The sequence below is a fragment of the Zosterops lateralis genome, assembly GCF_965231275.1.
Source record: "Zosterops lateralis genome assembly, chromosome: 5".
NCBI lineage: Eukaryota > Metazoa > Chordata > Aves > Passeriformes > Zosteropidae > Zosterops > Zosterops lateralis.
The window spans coordinates 36,293,671-36,316,161 of NC_139766.1; the positions used below are offsets into that span (position 1 = coordinate 36,293,671).

The 22,491-nt window shown below is 38.7% G+C and overlaps 1 long non-coding RNA gene across 2 annotated transcripts; it reads right to left on the minus strand.

Moving 5' to 3' along the window:
- Positions 1–1,368: 1,368 nt before the first annotated feature.
- LOC310909888 lies at positions 1,369–22,334 on the minus strand. Of its 2 annotated transcripts, none has more exons than XR_014590205.1 (3): positions 22,136–22,334; positions 7,470–7,608; positions 1,369–1,567 (listed from the first exon to the last, which is right to left on the minus strand). It is a non-coding gene; the product is annotated as an uncharacterized lncRNA (long non-coding RNA). The 2 variants fall into 2 exon arrangements; XR_014590206.1 differs by lacking the exon at positions 22,136–22,334 and adding an exon at positions 15,723–16,224.
- Between the last annotated feature and the right edge of the window lie 157 nt (positions 22,335–22,491).

Below are 22,491 nucleotides of genomic sequence, written 5' to 3' on the forward strand. Positions count from 1 at the left end.
TAGGTATGGATGATTTCTTTATCTAAAAATATTCCTTTAGAGGAAGGAAAAATTAGCAATGAAATTTTCTATCAAGGCTAATAGAAAATTCTTTTCAAATCAATGAAATTCCTCAAAGTAATTCACTTATTGGTTATTTATAATTCTGTGATGGTAAGGTCTAATGATACTGCTTTATCATTAACGTAACTTATTTTAAAAGTCCAGCATTTTTTCTGTGACTTGTTTTTCTTGTAAGTAAAGTTTTTCTGACAGAAGATATATTTTTAAAAAAAAAATATGTGAGAATTTCACAGAAAAAATATTCTAATTCACAGAATACTTATTGTGATATATTACCAAATACTTCCAGAATATTTTTGTAGAATGAAAGCAATTAAACTGGAATGATTGCCAATGAATCCATTGGCTTGATTGGGATATATAAAAATACAATGATTTCTACTGATACAAAGAGTCATTAGGAGAAAATAATCTGGAAGCCACATAAATGTGCAAACAGGAATTCCACAGTTCTCTGTACTTTTGACTACATTTGTACCTTTACAGTAGGGCATAAGCAGACATTGTGGGAGAACCTTTCTTTTACTCCACGTGTTCTCAAAGTTCTCAATGCTGGCACCTTTCAGACCATGTACAGATCGCCAAGAGCTCTGCAGGCTCTTCTCATTTGACAGCTAGACTTTATGTTTCATTATTCAGTACATTAATGCTGAAAAGATGTGAAATACGGTGGAATCACAGAATTATATAGGTTGGAAAAGACATCCAAGATCGTTGTGTCCAATCTCTGACTGATCACTCCCCTTTTAACAAGACCATGGCACTAAGTGCCACTATTTTTCAATCATTTCCTGAACACTTCCAGGGATGGTTCCTCCAACACCTCCCTGCAAAGTTTGTTCCAATGCTTAACAACCCTTTCCCTGAAGAAATTCTTCTTGATGTCCAACCTTAAACTCCTCTGGTACAGCTTGAGGCTCTGGCCTCTTGTTTTGTCACCTGGGAGAAGGATCCAACGCTCACCTGGGAGAAGGATCCAACGCCCACCTGGCCTTTCAGGTGATTGTGGGGTGTAATAAGGCTCCTCTGAGCCTCCTTTTCTCCAAGCTAAACAAGCCCAGCTCCCTCAGCTGCTCCTCATAACGCCCTTCACCAGCTTCACTCCAGCCCCTCAATGTCTTTCTGGCAGTGAGGCATCCAGAAGTGGACACAGGATTGGGATGTGGCCTCGGCAGTGGCAGACACTGGCTCATGTTCAGCCACTGTTAATCAGCACCCCAAGGTACCATGTTGTCTTGAGCTGCATCAGAAACGAGTCCTATTAGTCAAGTCTTCATCTAGCAAGGTGTTTTTAGGGGTTCTGTTTGCATGTTTATTGGTTTACATTTATTCTTGTAGTGTTTCTCCTAAAGACAGACTTGTGTTAAGCAACTTAGGTAGATCTCCTTAAGCTTTTTAAAGGAGATTACCATTAATGCCTCATGCAGGAGGTTCGCAGAAATATCTTTTTCTCTCCTGAATTTCCCACTTCTGGTCATTCTCTAATTCCTCTCTTGAAGAAGTTCTGTGGAACAAAAAGCATAAAGAGGTACAGAGGAAGTTTCAGCAATTAGTTCACAGAAACATCTAAGAAAAGCTCTGCAGCCAATAAATACCCTGAATATAAAAAAACCAAAGATTGTAAGATTTTTATATAGTAAACTAAAATTATTTAAGATATCTTAATTACAATAAACCTATGACAAAAAATTTAGAAACAAATATTTAAGTTTATAGTTGACCAGGTGTGTATTTTGAATTTATGATAAATTCCAAACCAAGAAAGTATCAAAATGTTTCATTGGCTTTTTAAGCCACCACTTTGTGGTAATTCCTGATTAGTCAGGATTTGAGCTTTGGGATTATGTTCCATGGGCTGCATTTGGTTCTTATATTTCACTACCCATAATGTTAATGTTATCTCATAATTTTTTCTGCTTTTTCATGAAACATCAGTAATAAAATGTGATGCTTAGGTTGGTGGCATAGTGTTAGCTTCTTAACGTCAGGTTGTAATAAAGTTAAAACCTAAAAAGTGAAAATACATTCCTGTAGAATAAATGTGCTGTGATCAATTGTGAGAAATAGATACCCTTATTCATGAAGAAGCCTAGATAATTTTCTCAGTAATTATCTTATTAGTTCTGATTTATTAAAACTACCCCTTCTCCAGGATAATTTCTGAATTTCTGAATCCACTGATGAAATGGCTTGCCTGCAGGGAAGTCTATTCTGGAACTTCAAGACTAGTTCTCTTTTATTAACAGCAGTTTCATCACACAAAGGTAAGCCTATTCATAGGGAAAAAAACCCTAAATTATATATATATATATATATATATATACACACATATATACCCCCCCTAGTTGTTATGATAGGTGCAGGATTGACAGCTGTAGAAAAAACCATGCCTGTATTCTACTGAAAAAATACACCAATTGCATTTGCTTCCTTTGCAAAATAAAATATTGTTTGTTTTTTTCAGAGTTTGCCTTATTCTTACATGAAAAGTGAACTTTAAGATAAGACTATATTTTCAAACATAAAAGGGTTTTCTTTATCTCTCTTCCTGACACTCTGCTTTAGCTGCTTTTTCTTTAAAATAATCATTTGACCTTTTAAATTATTAGAACTGCAGATAAAACATCATAGAGCCTTTGGAGATGACAGACAACTGACCAAATAATTTTCAGTTGCTCTATCTATATCTTAATATATGAGTTGCAAAATCTAGCCACATTTGAACAGCATCAATCTGGCTTTCTGTCATTTACGTACAGAATATTTTATAGTCACAGAAACCCTTGGCAAAACTGACCAAAAATTAGTATCTTTTTTCCAGATTGTTATGAGAAAAACAAAACACGGGAACTTATCTCATTACATTGAAAATTAGTTGAACTACAAGTCAGTGTGCACCTGTTAAAATAATTGTCTCTTTTTGGTATTTTCCATATAATGCTCCTTCACTGTGCAATGCAGTGTAGGTAAATCAGCTATCTTTTAAGTAGAACTGATGGCAATTAAACTTGATGAATAGCTGCTGTGATCCCAAGGTATTAGTCTTTTCTTCTTTCAACCTTGCTATTAATATGAATTTTCAACCCAAAGGTAATTTTGTGGAATGATGTGGAATCTGAAGACAGCCAGAAGATGTTTAAGAAGACAAAATGAGATTATAGGTCATAGATATCCTTTTAAAAAGTTGAATAAAAATGAATTGAGGTTCAGGAAGAGCAGACAGAAGAGCTCCATCTCCTCTTTTACCAGACCTAGGGCTGAGTCTGTGTCATGCAGTGATAAATTTGATTAGATATGCTGGCAGTGTGGCCAAGATGATTAAGACCTTCTTGTGACAGATTCCTATGATTTATGTTACATGCAAAATTCTGGTCCAGATAAACTTCATTTAAAAATGCAGCTCTACCATTTAATCATGCCAGATACCTGCAATGTGTGCTAAAAAGCACTGCAGAAAGAGCATGGACCACTAGAGGTCTGAGCATGAAGTCAGATGTGTTTTGTTGTCTATCCACACAACCTCCAAAGAAGTTTAAAGGAAACACCTTGAGAGTCGTGTGGATTTTTATTAACCCTGCCCTGTGAATTGATGGGGTGCTGGGGAAAAACAAGCATAGGCAGAGAAAACATGAGGGCTGCCCTGCACAAGAGCTCTTTATTGATAGTTTATGACATGGGCTTGGAGTGGCCCAATATTGTTCTATGACCTTTGCCTCCCAAAACTTACAGGGGTTTTGAGACTTTGTTCACCCCGTGAGGGCCTTGTCATTGCAACTTTCTTCTCAGTGTTGTTCTGAGGATTATTCACGAGCACCAGAGACAATTACAAGTGCTTTTTGCCATCCTTTGACCTAAATTTCTGCCAGCTTCACTTTCCTAATCTGCACACAGACTTAGCTCAGGATTGTGACGAATTATACAGGACAGATTAGTAACAAGGTCTACAGTTAAAAATTTGAGCTGGCACCCAAATTCCACCCCTATATTGGCCCACATTCAAATGTTGAAGGTTGCAAGGCTGCAAGAGAGGAAAAGACATGCAGCCTTTACTTTTTTTTCTTTTGGTCTTTCCCAGGTGTAAGGAAAAGTATTATAAGAAATAAAGCTGTCGTGAGATAGTTTGGTTTTCTATGTTATCTTGCTATTAAAAAACTAAGTTAAGCATGGCCAATCAGGCAAAAGCCTATAGATATATATTTTTAGTAAAGAAAAAACTAGTACAGTTCAGTTTGTTACCTATTTGAGTGTCAAATTTGTTAGGTTAGGAAAGGTACCTCCCTTGATCCCAGTATACCCTTCTGTTAATATTTTTTGCATTAGCTTTCTTCTCAATTTTCTCCATATCTTATAAAAAAAGCTGTTAAGAAAGTGGACACAGAAAAAAAAAATTTTGTCTAAATACTCTAAAGCCAAGAGCAGACAAAAATATAAAAGATCAAGATGAAAATTAAACTTGCTTCAAAAGAAATCCAACATTGCTACCAGGCTTCATGTTATCTAACAGGACTCATTAAAACAAAATTGAACAGAGCAGTAAAATAGATAATAAGTACACACTAAGTTCTAGGGCCAATTTTTCTGAGTGATTTTGTTCTTCAAGAGTTTGCAGAGATTAAAAGGCTGCAATCTATTTTCCTTACCAGAGTCCCACTGCTGCGTCTTGCCAAATCTGTCTTGAGAACTAGAACAGGAAATACCCTCCCAGAAGTTGTATCTGTAGATTTCTCAACTTGGGCTTTTACTCCCAAACAACATTCTGCAATTCTGGGGCATGGTCACCTTTTTTGCTTCTATTCAAAAAGTTCTCAAATACATCACTTTGGCAGTAGGATGTTAAATATCTGATGTCATTCAAAAGAGCCAAAAAAATGGAGAATTTCAACCAAGCTGTTAAAATATGACAGCCAAGAAAGGAGAGTCGGTAGAAAACAAAAACTTTTGAAGTATCAATTCAAGCACAATAATAAATCCATACAAACAGTAGTAATCTTGTTTCTGGTTTTTTTTTTTCTTGCCTTCAGCTTCCACATTAAAATATTTGCAATATAATAGATTTTTTAAATCGTTAAGTAGATATTAGGTTGTTAGAACAAGCAAAAATCATCTGTCAGGCAATTCTGTGAAGTGAGCAATTACAAGAAAGTACTACATACACTACTTATGGTCCATATAGGACACTTGGTCTCCAACAGTGGAACACCTTAAAATCTTCTGAAAATGAAGATAAATTCAGAATCTGTGCGCTTTTTTTGCTTTTTTTTTTTTTTTTTTTAATTTAGGGATTAGCTAAGAAATTGTTTCTGTATATGTAGTCACACCAAATAGTTGCTTCTGGAATATGTCAAACTTCTCCATAAACCACAATTTTTTTCAGCATTTGTTATATTCTTTGGTAAAGAGTTCTCAGTTGATCTATCCATCTGCATTAAGAACCTCTTCTCTGTTTGGTTTGATGATCCTTGGTTGCAAGGAAATAACAGAATAATTAACAGAAATAACAGAATAATTAATATCTTTTTAACTTCTTCATGCTAGTCTCAAGCTTATTGGTCTCTTTCATGTTCTGCCTCCCCCATTCTATTTCTTTCCCAATTTTTTTTTCAAAGCAAGAGTTTCTTTGAGCTGATACAATCCTGTCACCCCTCTCTGAATATTTTCCAGATCTACTTTATTTGGTTTTAAGATTCAAGGTATCAGCTGGATTTAAACAGTTGTATAATGAAGTAGAGGTTGAGATATCTGTGCAGAACCCTTTATCCATGGTGTCATCTGAAATATGGGAAAATCATACTACAATACCAAGATATTCCTAAGAACTACAAGAAATAAGGTTAAAAAAATTTTTAAGTCCAGGTTTTCACTTTGGGCTTTGTTTTTGGGGTTTTTTTTTTAAAAAAACCTTTATTTGCATTGTTCTTTCCTATGGAGGTTCAAAGTACCAAATTTAAACAAAAAACTTTGAAATATCAGTAAGTGACTGTGAACCATTCCCATTTGGAGTTTGAGAAACTGCATATTTTAATGATTTCTGCTCATATAAGAAAATTTCACAGAATTCAAGAAACTTCCACTAAACGTCCATAGTAGTTCATTTTTTTTTTTTATCTCTCCCAAATCATGCCATTAGCTTCTGAGTAGGATGGTAAAGCAAACTCCAACACAAGCCTCAGTTGCTCTTTTTATAAGATGACAATCAGGAAGTGGTTCAGCTGATAAGTGCCAAAGTGTTCCAGAAACCCACAGACACAAATGCTTTGATTTTCATGCAATTTAAAACACAAGAAAAACCTTGCTTGGGGAACAGCCCTGCTCTCCAGACTGTTTAATTCTACTATTGCTGCTTTCTACTGGCTGCATACCTCAAAGGCAGCAAATTAATCTTATGTGTGAGCAGATAATGGCTGAGAGTAAAATAAAAAATAAAAGGAGTTTTCCAGAGCAGCCTGTGGGAAGAAACAAAAGCTTCAATACAGGAAGACAGAAACAGCAGGCAACAAAGTGACAGCGGATGTGGGGTAAAGAGGAAGCAATGAAAAAGTGGATTTGGAAACATGAAAAAAAGGCAAGGAACCAGAGAACAGAGCAGGAAGACTCCATGGAAAACAGGAAAAAATTTATAAGTAAAGAGATCCAGAGTCAAGATGTCAGAAGAACTAGCAACTTGGCCACCAGAATAAAAAATGGGGGAGATGAACATCCTACTTCTGTAAAAGATGGAAGCTGGGGTGTAATTGATTCATAGGAATCTTGGCATACATGCAGGAGTAGTTACTGAAAGGAAGAGCTCCTGAAAGGCATGCACTAGGCACAGAGATATGAACTCTGATGAATGGCAGGGAACATGGGCAAGGCTGGCTTCTCAGACAGCAGAATAAATGCACAGTTCCTGTGCCATCACTCTCTCATGAAGTCCTGCAAGTTCTAATCCCAACAGAGACGAATATGTAAATTGTTTTAGAAGGGATGGAAGGTGAAATAGAGCCCAATGATCTCCATGATAAGTTGTCCTTCACTGCTCTGTGTCATGTCTTCTTGGCATTAGGAACAATTGGAAACTCTACAGTTAATAAGGTAATTTTATAGTAAATGCTTCAGCTTGTTAAATAAGGTTGTAGGTGAGCAGGAAGGAAAGTCCCACACAGCACACAAATTTGTGTTCCTTGTCAGCAGCTGTGGGAAGATGACTTAGGAACGTCGAACCTCTGCCAGTTTGTGTATAAAAGCAGATGCCTAATTTTGCAGCAGCACCCAACTTCTCAGTACTCAGTGTGAAGTGAGACACCAAAGAGCACAGAAAGTGCTGACAGGGACAGCACCACATTCCATGCTCCTCATGCAGCAGGGCTGGTAATTTCACATGCTAATGAACAATTGCATAATTGGGAAAATGAATAGGATTGCCTCACCACAGAAGTTGCACTAGAGATGGTACATTGTCCATTGTTTGTCTTGTCATTGTTTGGTCCTTATCCAGTCACCTGCATACCAGTTATCTCCTGAAGCTTCTGAGACATGAAGTGCCAGACAGTTGCCTTCTGCTTCACACTAAAAAAAATTACACTGGAAGTTATTGAAAAGTATAGGAACCAAAAATCCCTACCAGCACAAAAACACTACTTTCATATTATATAATTAATTTTCACTTTTCAAATCTTCAAGTTCCATCTTGAGGTCAAGCAGCCTACTGAACTTCAAGGCAAAAAATACTCTTCATGACTCAGAAGAATTGTGGAAATGCAGCTGAAAATTTTAGACATTGCAGTTCCAAGTAGCTGGACATCTTGGGCAGCTGGACAGCACTTACGCACTGCCAAATGTCTTTATTGAGTCACAAGATACAATTTTAGGAATTATTATTACACAAGCTGTTAAACAAAGTTGGTTATGGACAGTTCAGTTTTCCAAGCGTTGCTTTTAGTGACCTAAAAATGAATGTTTATAGCCTATCATCAGATGCATACATTATGTTGGCTTATAAAAGTTCTGGAAGAGTCTACTAGAGCTAAGCAGAATTTAATCATTAGGAAAGTATTTCAAGTCATTAAAAAGAGCATATGTGTCTTGGAAAACTTGATATGTAGAATTCTAGTGGAGGGAGGGGGAGAAACAACAATATTTTACTCATTAAATAACTCCTCTGGTGTTGTCTTCTAAACTGTGCATGGATACACAGCAGTTCACGGAAAACACATTTGCATCAGATTCCAGGAATTGGATTCTTTTTAGCATTCTTTGATGGAAAATGAAGGCTTGGCTGCTTACCAGATTATTTGCTCTATGATAAATGTACAAGTTTTACAAGCTCTGAAGGATTGTGGACAATCATTCCTGAGAAATTTGATCATCACTGAGGCTGTTGCAAAAACTGGAGATATGCTACCAGCTCAGTAAATCCTATAATTGAGATATGGATGTAGAAGTTGCACGAGAAGACTAATGTAAAGCATACTTAATAACAGTGAATAAGAAATTCAATTGCATACCTCCACAGCAAACAAAGTCTTCTGGAAATATCATGAGAGTGGCACACTTTCAGGAGATCAGTTGTATTCAAGCTGAGCTATCAGTTGCCTTGCTTGAAGTACACTAAAATGATAGAATCTCTAGAGACAGACTCTACAATCTCTACTGACTACTGCCAAACTTTTATTTGCACCTCTGGTTATGTCTCTGATACCCTAATCTTTCACAACAAGCTTAAATACCTTCTCTGGGATGTTATTTTAGCGTCACTGGTTTCAGATTTAATGTTACTGAATGGTATCAGCGTTTCCAGGTTTCTGCAATGTTACATAAATTTGGACAGTTCATTCCAGTATTAGAATTATTTCATTCTTCTTTTATGCTGATTTCTGTCAACATGCTCTCATAGACATTCATAAAACAGCAGAATTACTTTGGGATGGAAATCTTTGCACAATGCTAGAAATACAGTGGGATATGTGTTGCAGAATCCTCACAGCAGTACTTTCATGAGTGGATATTCTGAAGCTTCATGCTGAAATTATTGCATCAGTGGGACTGATAAAAGACTCTGTTTCCCTACCCAGACACATATTTTGACAAAACTGTGGGGTTTTTTTCCTCTTTTCTCCCTCTACAAAATTTTGGGTAAAATGGAAGTTAGTGAAGAAGTAAGAGGGAAGGGCAGGGTTTTTTCTTACAGAGATACAGACACAAAGCATAAGTTAATAAGACGTTTCCTTAGGAAAATTCCAGCCCCTTTATCTCTCACTGAGTCACTTTTTCCCAAGAATGTTTGTGTTTTCTCTGTAAGCATTTAGGCTCTGTTATCCTCGTATCTTTCCTGCAAAGATTTACTGTCACAGTGGAAATTCATAGAGGAAATAGGCACCCAGAAGAGAGAGTTTTTCAGTGGAGACTGCGTGACTTCAGAGGAATGGTTTGTAACAAGTTGTTTGAGCTTAGAAACACACAAAGTGACCAATTCCTCTGCTGAGTCATGATAATAGTGCATGCTAGAGCCCTGCACAGACAAGGCAGCAGCATAGTGGGGGTTCCAATGAGATTGTGGAGGGGTTATTTTAAGTAAACTTAATAGATAGATCCGAGGTCCAACCAGAGTTCAAGTGGGTTTAACATGTTTCACTCTGGGTCTTACTGGAAATAAAACAACATAGACCAATTGAATCGAAGGAGCAATTATTTATAACTAAGGACAGTTATTTTAAAAGTCTTGAAATTCATGTGTTCAGTTTTTCTCACCACACCTGCAAAGAATTCTAGCTACCCCCAGTGTTTCTGACACAGTTTCAGTCTAGCCAAAGAAGGTAATAGTATGCCTGGCATCCATGCAGCATGGATTATCATCTTATGGCAGCATAGCTGACATAACTAAATTAATTTGACTTAAGAAATCAGAGAAGTCTTGAACTGTTGTCTTGTAGATGACAAACCAGTGCCTTATCAGCTGAGCTACTCAGATCCAGTCTGCAGTACTCTTAAGTGTGATTTCATCTAAGTAATGTGTTGCTGAGTCTAACGTCAAATAGATCTATCACATTACAACCTTTTCTAATTAAAGGAAAAGAAGATTAAATGTATATGATCAGTCATTTAAAAGGCTGTAGTAGATTAATAACCAGCATTTTTTTAACAATTTCAAAGTGATTTTATTATTATTCCTTTGAGCAGAAACAAATATCTTTTACTAAATTTTTGCAAACTGCATGAAGATAGGGAAGAGCCTATTATATTTTCTTGCAAAAATAAACTGCAGCTCAATGTATAAGTCTATCTGTTTATTTCACTGGTTTTGTTGGAGAATCAATGTTCGAATTGCACCAGTTTAATCCTCCATTAAATCTTAGCATTTCCCATTGGCTGGCCACAAGCCAAATGATACAGAATTTAGACCATTATATTTCAGTATTTCTTAGAAATAGGTTCTATTTTTCCTCACATATATTTGTACAAGAAGAAAATAAGACTCATCTGAACAATTTCACTTAAAGCCATGTCCTTTGTTTTTTTCCCTTTTTAAATTTACAATGGCCTGTATCACTTTATGGTGCCAACAACTGTGCTTTCAAGAAAAAGTGCCATGCAAATGCAGTACACATCCTGAACTGCTGGCTTTTGGTCATCTCGACAAAGTCAGTGCCCAGATATTGTGGGTCAGACCATCATTTAGCATCAGAATTAAAGACTTCCATGACCTAAAAGTGCTTGTTAAAACTATATGTAACCTATGCTTTGGTAAGTGTTGCCTCTTTCCATTGTCAAAACCTTAATTCCTCTCTTTGACCTAAATCCTATTCCCAAGAGGATCTAGGCACTGGGAATTTTACTTCCCATTAAAACTTATTGGGTTTATGCTTCCCTGTCACCCCTGGCAATGTAAATGTTTCCAAATCACTTCAGCATCAGGTATGAGAAGCACTCTGGAAGTCTTAGTTGTGGATCTGAATCTCATACCAGTCTAAGATGGGTCATAGTATAATAGATATATCAAGCATTAAGGCATCTGTGCAAGGAAAATAACCTACCATATTCTAACTTTAAAAGGAGAAATTGAACAATATTAGCAAAAGTCGCTTGTTCAAAACCAAAATTGGGGCACAGATTAACAATAGATTTAAGAAGTGGAATTATAAAAAACATTATTACGTCATTCCATTTATTCCATCGTAAAGAAAATTACTTTACAATATTTTTCAGGCTGGTCTGTAAGCTTTCAAAAAACATCAGGCTAGTCAGTATGTTTTGCAGATTACTAGGTACAGTGGTAACCTTTGTGGATTGCAAAAACCAAAGCAGAAATAGTGGAATTTATCCCATCTCAGACCGATATCGCAAATTATTTTTCACTCTACCTGTTGAAAACTATCTTTTTTTTTAAGGTAGCAAGAATACCTCAAGCCTCATAACTTCTTTTTTAATAAAAAAGAAATTTAGACCTAAAAAAAGACTGATTGTTTATTTACATGTAAAAAACAGAAATCTATTCACATGCTACACAGATATTTAATTACTTGGTTTTGGCAAATATGTGATTAATTTAATTTCTTAACTTTTTTCTTTTTTTTTAATTTCCTCCATATTTGCATTTCCTCACACAGAAAGGGTATCTTTATGTTTTGCTGAACTGATTACATCTCTCTTTGGAGCCCAGTATATTTTTAATTACTAGATTTTCAAATATTTTCAGAAGATTCCCATTAGAAAGATCGTCAGCCATTTCCATCCTCGTTCTCCGAAGGAAACTTTGAGCAGACGCTCTCACCCAATGGTAACATTGACACATTAACTTTCCTCAGCCACCTCTCTCAGACTACTTAGGCTGGCTCCACCAGGGCTGGGAGCCTTGATCAGATATCATACTAACGAAAGCTATGTCAGTAATGATGGCAGATGAATGGTGGTCACACTGCAACAGCCTCATTTGAAGCAAACAGTGCCACACTTGTTTTTAGGCTACTTTATGACTTGGCTGAAAAATGACTTTGTTCACAACAAAACGCCACTAATGTATGAGCTGTTACTATAGGATTTTAGCACGTCTACTATTTTCTCAACATTCTTTTAATATACCTAACTGGACAAACAGTGTAAATATCATTAAACTACACATATTATCAAAGTCATCAATCAGCATGTAAGCTAACCAGATGAAACACTGGCAATCACTTCTGGCATTTTGAATCCTCAAAGAAATGGTATTATGGAAAATATATAAAGAAGAAAATATTTTAATTTTGCATTTTGATTTGGCTTATATCAGATTCACACGTACAGAAGAATAGGGAGACACAGTCAGCTCTCCTGCTAGGTCCCAGAAGTTTTTTCTTTCCCTGCTCTGGATGTCAGTGGGCTGGTGGGATATACAGAGGGCAGAATAATGAGACTGCGGAGAGAAGAATTTGCCCTCTGGCTCCACTCACACTGCAACAAAACAGAAGCCCCAAAGTCTCCTGTCACTTATACTCCCTTTCCTTCCCTGGTTTCTGAGGTAAAAATGCCCCTTGCTATTTCTTATAAGCACTTCAGTTAGTGCTCTTACTCCCAGCATGGGATTCCAGGCAAGCATGACTTTTTCATTGGGAAGCACTGGAAAGCCCACTGATTTCTCAGGAATTCTGACCATGCTTGGAAGCTGACCACACCAACACAGCAGTACAGCTTGGTTAAAAATTAAAGCTTAAATAACTGGTCATAGACACTTGCCCATAGACACTCGCCCCAGCCCTGTGAATGTGTGTCACTGGCTGTGCCCCAGCCCTGTGAATGTGTGTGTCACTGTGCCCCAGTCCTGTGAATGTGTGTGTCACTGTGTCCCAGTCCTGTGAATGTGTGTGTCACTGGCTGTGCCCCAGCCCTGTGAATGTGTGTGTCACTGGCCGTGCCCCAGCCCTGTGAATGTGTGTGTCACTGTGCCCCAGCCCTGTGAATGTGTGTGTCACTGTGTCCCAGCCCTGTGAATGTGTGTGTCACTGGCCATGCCCCAGCCCTGTGAATGTGTGTGTCACTGTGCCCCAGCCCTGTGAATGTGTGTGTCACTGGCTGTGCCCCAGCCCTGTGAATGTGTGTCACTGTGCCCCAGCCCTGTGAATGTGTGTGTCACTGGCTGTGCCCCAGCCCTGTGAATGTGTGTGTCACTGGCCGTGCCCCAGCCCTGTGAATGTGTGTGTCACTGTGCCCCAGCCCTGTGAATGTGTGTGTCACTGTGTCCCAGCCCTGTGAATGTGTGTGTCACTGTGCCCCAGCCCTGTGAATGTGTGTGTCACTGACTGTGCTCCAGCCCTGTGAATGTGTGTGTCACTGGGTGTCCCCCAGCCCTGTGAATGTGTGTGTCACTGTGCTCCAGCCCTGTGAATGTGTGTGTCACTGACTGTGCCCCAGCCCTGTGAATGTGTGTGTCACTGTGCCCCAGCCCTGTGAATGTGTGTGTCACTGGCTGTGCCCCAGCCCTGTGAATGTGTGTGTCACTGACTGTGCCCCTCCCTGTGAATGTGTGTGTCACTGTGCCCCAGCCCTGTGAATGTGTGTGTCACTGGCCGTGCCCCAGCCCTGTGAATGTGTGTGTCACTGACTGTGCCCCTCCCTGTGAATGTGTGTGTCACTGGCTGTGCCCTGTGGGTGTTTTCAAGTTTAATGTATTTCACAGTTCTTTGTACCCCTCTTAAAATGGCTTCCAAGTTTCTTCCCCTTGGGTTCCATCTTGTTGTTTGTCTCCCTTTCGGTTATTTTTAGACCCTCATTTGTTACTTTCCCCCTTGCCGGCCCTTGGAGATGGCTCTCCATTGGCTGTCTCTTCCCGCCACCTGCCCTGTCCATCACCTCTACCCCCCATGCCAATCACCCTGAGGCCTGAGCCTAGGGATTGGCTGGACCCTGACCCTCTCTCCTCCCCGTTCTCAGTAATTGGTCCTGTTGATGAGTTTGCCACTCCCTGCTGTGTTACCATTGGCTGTGCTGCTTGTTCCCGCCCCTGAGTTAGCCCGGTTTAAAAGCTCGTGTTTCGGACCATTCGGGGTCTCTCATCTTGAGGGCTCCGGACAGAGAATAAAAGTTCCCTGTTCCACCCTGCCGAGAGTCCCTTCTCTTTCTTTCCAACCCCATTGCGACTGTCCCTGGAGGTGGAGCGTGGCAAAAGACCCCACAACACACGGTGCTGTTCGGTGTGCCAGGGCTGGCCGGGTGAAGAGGTGCACCGCAACAGTGCCCCAGCCCTGTGAATGTGTGTGTCACTGTGTCCCAGCCCTGTGAATGTGTGTGTCACTGGCTGTGCCCCAGCCCTGTGAATGTGTGTGTCACTGTGTCCCAGCCCTGTGAATGTGTGTGTCACTGGCTGTGCCCCAGCCCTGTGAATGTGTGTGTCACTGTGCCCCAGCCCTGTGAATGTGTGTGTCACTGGAGCAGACAGGGATGCCAGGATTGAGGATGGGGTGCTGGAGGCAGGGAGAGCTGCAGTGCCTCTCACTGGCTTCCTGGGATGGTGTGGTTTAAATTCCCCATGAAGCTGTGGTGCTGGCTGGCAGTGAGAGCCTGAAATCCAGCTGGGGTCACAGGTCTCTCTGTCTGGTCTGTAGTGATTATTGCATTTAAATGACTGATGAGGAAGGGAAAGAATTTGTGCTAAACCAGCCACGGAGCAGGAATAACAGCAAAGACAACAAAAAGAAGCTAAAAACCCCCTGAATTTAGGACAATGAGTGGTCAGAAAAATTTGAAAAACCATTTCACTAAAACTCTATCCTGGATGACTGTGTGGAAATGAAGAATCCTCAAACAGAAAGAAAGAAAAAAAAATACTCAGATATTTTCCGAGAATAACTCAGTTACTCCTACCTGCTAGTCTGAGAACAGGGACTAAGAATGAATGCTATAACATATTCTATCTGTAAGGGAGGATTTGAATTTTAACTAGTGACCCTGGAGCCTTGTTGGCATAGACTTTGGATTAACAGATGTTCTGAAAAATCTGGTTTTTAATCCTGAAGTTCCAACAAACTATAATAGATTCTGGGCACAAACTGCATATCATTCAGACAGTTAGGCCTTTAGCACTGCTATTATTTTCTGTTGCCTTCTGGCACCACTTAGTTAATTCCAAATGACTGAATTTTCTATCCACTGATATATAGTGGGGGGAGAAAAATGCAGACTCTCTGCACTAAAAAATAACATGTATGCTTCTCTTACCTTCCCCTCTCAGCTCCTCTGCAACATAAATAGCTCTCAGAAAGATGAACTGATTTCACATTTCTAACAAAAAAAACCCAACACTCCCCCCACACCCCTAATTGTTACATTTCTATGGGGCATTTTATTTTTAAACACATTTTTACAGAGCATGCAAAATTTTTTGAAGCCAGAATAAGATCAGTCTTTCCCACCAGGGCAGCACAGATCCTACTTTAACTAGGCACATTGGACCTCCTGGGCTGCACAAAGTACTCCTGGCTGAGGAAAGTACTGTGGAAATCAGGAAAGAAAATATGTGAACTAGAAGAGAAATAGCAATTTATACCTCATGTAGAAGAGTTTAAAGAAGGCATAAGGTGAAATGGAGCAAATGTCATCCAAAATCTGCCCAGAAGAGGTGAGGTCTCACCAATATGGTCAAGACATTATTGTGAATCCATATGAGCTTTGAAAGGTTGTGATCCAGCTCTGAGAGAAGGAAGATCACTTACAATTCCAATAAGGTTTGCTTGGTGAGTAGTCTCACAGATGACTAGAAGGAAGAGAGCTGCAGTGACTTCTTGTTTTTCTTCTTCTTCTTCTTTTTTTTTTTTTTTTTTTTTTTTTTTTTTTTTTTTTTTTTTTTTTTTTTTTTTTAAGTTAAACCACTAATCAGCTAAACTGCTAAAAGCTAATCAGCATCTTCTCTTAAATAAAATACTTTAGTCATCCATTTTTGGTCCTATATTTGGTTCTATCCTGCAAAGTTAGTGGCAGCAGCTGCTTTGGAACAAAACAAAACAAAAACCATGATTTTTTTTTTTTTTTTTTTTTTTTAAAGGGCAGGAATAAGCGCATGAGCAGCAAAGTTAACCACGTCAGGGCAGACCAGAGGTTTACACTAGCATGGGATACTGATGCCTGGTAAAGGAGATAAGAACAGGCATGCACATGATGAATAATGTCTCTCCAGAATAATTTTCCACCTTCCATTAAAAAGATTCGTACATATGGTAGATAAAAGATGGCAAAACTTCACTGAAGTGATGCAAATGGCAGAGGAAAAGGATACCATTAGTCCATCTTGCATTTGTTGCTCTACACATACTTTATACATCCCATTGAACTTGTGTAAATTGCACAGCTAGTGAAGTCTTACAGGAATTATATGCTGCCTATACTGAGATTTTTCTTCCTTTTTTATTCTGAGAACCATATAACAGGTTTGAGATTATGTTTATGCTTACACAATGAATATAGTTCAGTTAAAAATCCACAGAATATTACTGATTAACAGGACCAGTATTAAACATCCTTTTTATGTGATCACTGGCTGTTCTCCTTTACCAGTACACCATATAAAAATTATCTTTTAATGGAAGAATACTGTACAGAGACCAAAATAGAAACTGCTAAAACAAACAAGACAATTATCTAAATGTTATAATATCACTCATAAAACGTCTGCCTTTTCCCTTTATGAGCTTGATAGATTAAATTTAGGGCAGATGTTTCATATAATTTACTCAGAAAACAGGAAAATTATTTTTAAAAAACTCATAAAACCTACAAAAACACAAATGACACTAATCTAAAACATGTGCAGTCTACAAATTTAAGGGAAAAGTTAGTTGTTCCTGAAGATATGGATAAGGATTCTTAAAAGATAAAGCCACCTCTCCCACACATTTTACAGTATCAGATATTCTGAACTGCTTTGGACAAACAAAGGCTCCTCTAAATTTAGGGTGCATGAGGTAGTTCTGGCTACTTTTCCAAAAACAAAGAGGAACTTGCAGAAACACAAACCCTGTTCCCCAGTGCACAGAAGCCAATCTGTGTTATCTTAATTCAATTATAGATGTACCTGCTGTAATGTGAATGTTATGGACCAATACCAGCTAAAAGTATTATGTATTATCTGTTTATGCACTACAAAAAGAGGAAAAGGAGCAGGTGCAATGTCTTTAATCCTCCAAATAAAAAGATCTTCACTGTCAAGAGATAATGAAATCAAATACTCTTTTAAATGGAAAGTATTTATTGTCAGACCAAGACATATAGAGGCAAGTTTCATGAACATTTTCAAAGATTTTGTTTTGAAGGCTCAGAAATCTCCACACCACAAAACTCAATTTTAAGAATAGGTCAGCTATAGAGATCCCAGGGGGAAAAAAAGTATATGGTGTGCTGTCTTGTTGCAAACTCTTTTAGCCCAGACTCATCTGTCAGAACATAGTTTATTTTTATCTGGGTTTATATATTAACTGTGTTGTGAGATCCAGTTAAGAGAGCGTAAGGTCTGGCAGTGCTTCTGTGAGTGCTGTTAGTGGTGGCAAGCAACATTTTGTGTTCCTCTGTATACGGACCCTTAGTTGCTGTCAAAGGTAAAGGACTCTAATTTTTTGCATGTGTGACTCTTGTAATGCAGGAGGAAACAGAGATGTATTTTTGAAATAAAATTTTCCCAGTGTAGTGCTGGTTCCTGTGCTTGATGAAAGCAGGAAAGGAACTGAAGCACTATACCCAAATGAAGGCTTCTGAGTTATGTCCTTGGTTTTCAGGATAGAACAAATTATTAAGCCAAAAAAAATCATAATAGAAAAAAATATCTCTTCTAAGATTATCAGAATGTATAATAATTTAAATCCATCTGTATATTATTATTTGCTTAGATGTTAGTAAAAAGCACTGAACCAAAGAATCTCTGCAACACACACAAATCACAGGAACAAACTTTAGGCATAAAAGAAATACAGCTACTATGCAGACAGTAGTCATGGATTTCAGGATCACAAGAAAAGCAATAAATATTCTAAGCCAAACTATATTCTTTTAAAATACACAAAACAATAGGTAAAGTACCCATTTCTCAGTCCCCCAAGTTCAGAGAGAAGGGATACTGTGGTGGTTCTGCCCAAATCTTGCCCTGCATTGAAAGCAGATGAGCTAGAGAGCAGATCCTGCTGCTGCTGCTGCTGCTGCTGCTGCTGGGTATAAACACTTTCTGTGCAGAAGCAAAGCTTTCCTTTCCAAGACTTTACCCCATTGCACTTTGTTCCTGCTGGCAACACATCACAGCCTGTTTTTGTGAGCTTGATAAAGAGGATTTGGCATTGGAGATACATACTGTGTGTGAGATACCAAATGAAAGTAGCAAAGGAATGGATGAAAGCTACCAAGTGTTGCTCAGCCACCCTGTGTATCATCTGAGAAAGACAAGCCAGCTGCCAACAGAAGAGCAAACAAGTCTACCTCAGACTCTTGGGGTAGCAGCAATTAACTCAATGAACTAAAATGTGCTGTGATTCCCTCTTACGAAACAGAGGTCCTTCAAAAGCTAACAATTGCCCTCCTAATCTTGAATCAAATATTTTCAAACGTGTCACCTTAAAAAAAAGCTGTAGGACAATTCCTCTTTCAGAAAACATCACAGGTTACAGCAATGCAGGAAGAAAAGTGCAAATGGTTTATGATGGGTAGCATCAAAGCAATGCAGAACAAACTAGCTCAAATACCTGATTTGAGGCAGGAAAAACAACAAGTTTGCATTGATGTGGCATAAACACATGATCTTGAATAGATATGGCCAAGGCTCAAAAAAAGCTGCAAAAATAGTTAGCTTAGTTCACATGTCAGTTCTTCCACAGACCATAAATAAGCTTCAAAGAGTTATAAAACCAGGCAGTAGACACCAAATGCATGCAATCTTGGAGTAGTGCTAGTAAAAGTACATCACCACCTCTCTGCTGCACAGAAAAATTAGGTAAATACTTCATTCATATATGCATACACACATTGCACTCACACATTCACTTCAGAGCATTTCTATATTTTATTAGGTACTGGCACTAAATAAAGTTTTGTAAACATTTTCATTTCATGATTGTTAGTGGTAAAGAGAATATTTGTGGTGCATGGTCACTAAGCAAACAGAGTGAAAATACTTTTACAGGGAATATAAACAGTTTTATGGAGTATCAGAGAGCAAGAGGAAGCTGCAAATATAGAGCACCAGCAGCTGTTCTGGGGCAAGGCAGCTGCTCTGGATCCGTCTAGTAGCAAACTGTATTTGGGCAAACAAGTGGGTGGGGGAGACTGTGTAATGGAATATAGCGACTTTTAAAGTGGCATAACTCATAAATGGATGAGAGGACTTCTTTCTTTTTTTTATTATTTTTAATAAGAATTGGGAAAGTGGCCCAAAACTGTTCCTGGATAATCAGTTGAAAAAAAATACTGGATTTATTTCAGTGTTATTGACACCCTTTCTCAATCTATTTTCCATGAATATTTAGTTTAATGGTAGGAAAGCTTGAAAACACAGACACCAGAGCTGGTGCAAGAACATATGGCATTTCCACATTATGTATTTTTATAAGATCCAAATCCTTAGAGATTTATTTGTTCTGCCACAAATAAATAATAAAAAACTGGAAAACTATGCATGCAGGCAAATTTATTACAAGCACTGAAGATATATTTCCCAGCAAATACCTGGGAAAGAAAATATACTGTAGCTTAGCCATGTTGGCTTGTGGGAAATGTATCAATTAAAAAAAAATAGATTATGTTCATAAAATATCTTACTCAGGTCCAGTCCAACAAATATACTAGACTGTTATGCTGAAGCCAGGGCTGCTCATTCAGCAAGCAGTTGTTTCTTCTCTTGAGGTTGCTAGAGTGACAATTGGTTGCCAACAGTATATTTTTTGTGGTGACTAATGACTACAGGTTTCTTTGATCCTCAGAAACATTTTTTGGGTGCAAGCAGCAACCCCACTGTGTATGTTGCCATGAGCTGGTATTTCACCCTGCATGCAGGGCACTGTCTGTGGGCCTCTGTTCAGAGGGCAGAACTTCAGTTGCTGTAAGTTCTGAGGCCTCTCCTCACCCATGGGTTTCCATAAATGCTTCTGTTTTGCCTAGCAGTAGATTTCTTTCCATGATGACCAGAAGTAAATAGGTTACATGTTCTCCAGACAGCTGCTGTAAGTTATGGTGGAATACAAACCAAACAGCATCAAAGCTGCCCTACAAATAATGTAACTAAAAACTAACTGGAAGGAAAATTGATTTTTAACTTCAGCTAGCTGAAGAGAATGGACACCACAATGACATTTTCTGGTTCCTGCAACACACCCACACAGCTCAGCTGGCCCTTTTCACTTGGGTGAAAGAGGTGCTGCACTCTCAGGCCAGTCTGTCATAAGTACATCTGATCCAGGGGATCTCTCATAATGACTGTGAGAGAAAAATATGCCTTTGATCCATCCTCATGGCCAGATCTCTCTGATCTGAAGCTTTTTATCCATCTGGGAGTCTGCCTTATTTTTTGACATGACAAAGAGAGGCTGGTGGTTCTAATTCATGGCAGCAGCCACTTTTACAGCAAAACCATCTTCATTTCTTTCTTGTATTTACATTGTTGGTATGGTTTTATTACAGTACATTTGTAATTGTGAATAATTATCTCTATGCGTGAGATGGGCCTTTGGGGATTCCTTGGAGACAGCTTTGCAAAGAACCCAAGATTCATAACTGTCATCAACAAAAACCAGAAATAGTCCCTTCCACCATTTGCTCATCTGAATCTTGCATAACAAATGGCCACCACACTCCATAGCTGATATCTCTGGTTATAGGGATTTCTGCCAAATCTTGTGTTGTTATCCTTGGCCCATTTGCCTAGAGATATTAAGCTCAACCTTTTCAGTCCAGTTCTGCTGTATTCCAGTTGGAGAACAGTGATTCATTCTACCATTTCTCTCAGGAAGAACAGGTCGGCTATGGGTATCATTTACAAAACCTAATGAACTGCAGATCTGGCTTCTTAGACTAAAGCATTAATTATTTCTTTTTAATCACCCGTTTCTCAGTAATCAACAGATTTCTTGACAATTGGTATTGAGTAGCAGCACACACAGACTTATGGACAGCACTAATGCTGTACTGAATCTGCACCATGAAAGCATCCTTGTGCTGTGCTTTCATAGCTGTCTTTTATTCTTGTTTAAAAGAGCACAACAGTCAATAATGATTTGTTCTGTACGTGCCTATATAATAATGTATATGAAGCCATCATTATGGTGTTCACTGTGGAAATAATGCAGTCATACAAAAGACACATTGCTCAAAATAAAACCTAAGATAAATAAAGGAAGCTATAAAATGCTCTGTTGGGCCCGCTTCTGGACCTATTTAAAGTCAATGGCAAAGTTCCCACTGACCTCAAGCAGGAACTAGCCCCTTTTTCTCTTTCTAGATTTGTTTAAAATATATATATAATGACAGACTTGAAAGGTGAGATTAAATATTTGGGCAGAGGGAGAGAAAGAAAAAAAAAAAAAAAGGAAAAGAAGTCAAAAGTGGACAAAAGGAAAAGAAAAAATATGTATTTTTAACACTGCATAGGATGTAACAAGAATTTCTAAGGATGGATTCTTTCAGATTTTCCGTGTTCTGGTTTTGCCAGAATATTTTAATATTTTACTGCTTGCATTTCTCTCCCAGCTCTTTCCACCCTCTTCTCTGTGGGCACTTCTACTGGCCCCAAAAAAGCATGTGGTGCTTCACAAAACTAAAAATGTGTTTGCCATTAAATATAATGTGTAAAATCTTACAATGCTTTCAGAAAAATAACGCTCACATATCCAAAATGAGGGGGAAATGGTACCTAATCATACATATAATTCACGACATTTATTTCACCGGTAATGAATGTTGTCAGGTTTTTCCTATGTTGAACAGCCATACCTGAGGGGCACAGCGTTAAAGGGCACATTCACTGCTGACATAAATGGCAACTCCGGCCACTTCAGTGAAGTTATCTCCAATTAAACCAGCCATTACATTCACTTCAAGGTATGCGATACATTTTAAATGATAGAAGCAAGTCCAGGAAATGCTGAGTACTTCTACGAACCCTCTTTGGTGTGTGACTCCCCCTGGACTCAGGCTCCTTTCCCAAATCCAGTGGTTTTGTGGTAAGTGGCGCCTGAGCAGAACGCGGCGATGGTCAGCGCTTGTGTCCTGTTTACCGTCGCAATTAACAAAGCGGCATTCAGCGAGAGACACCAAAGAGCCTGCTGCACTTAAAGGGCTAAGGAGAGGTGATAACAGCCCTGGCTTCGTTAAGGCTCGCTGCCCAACTTTACTGAAAATGTAGTGACAGATAAAACATAAATCAACATCCTTATCGTTCTGGCTTCCTTGCCTGCCAAATGGGGGTTTAGTTTATCAGCGACCTGCAGGCCCACTGGCGGCCTTTACACTTAGAGC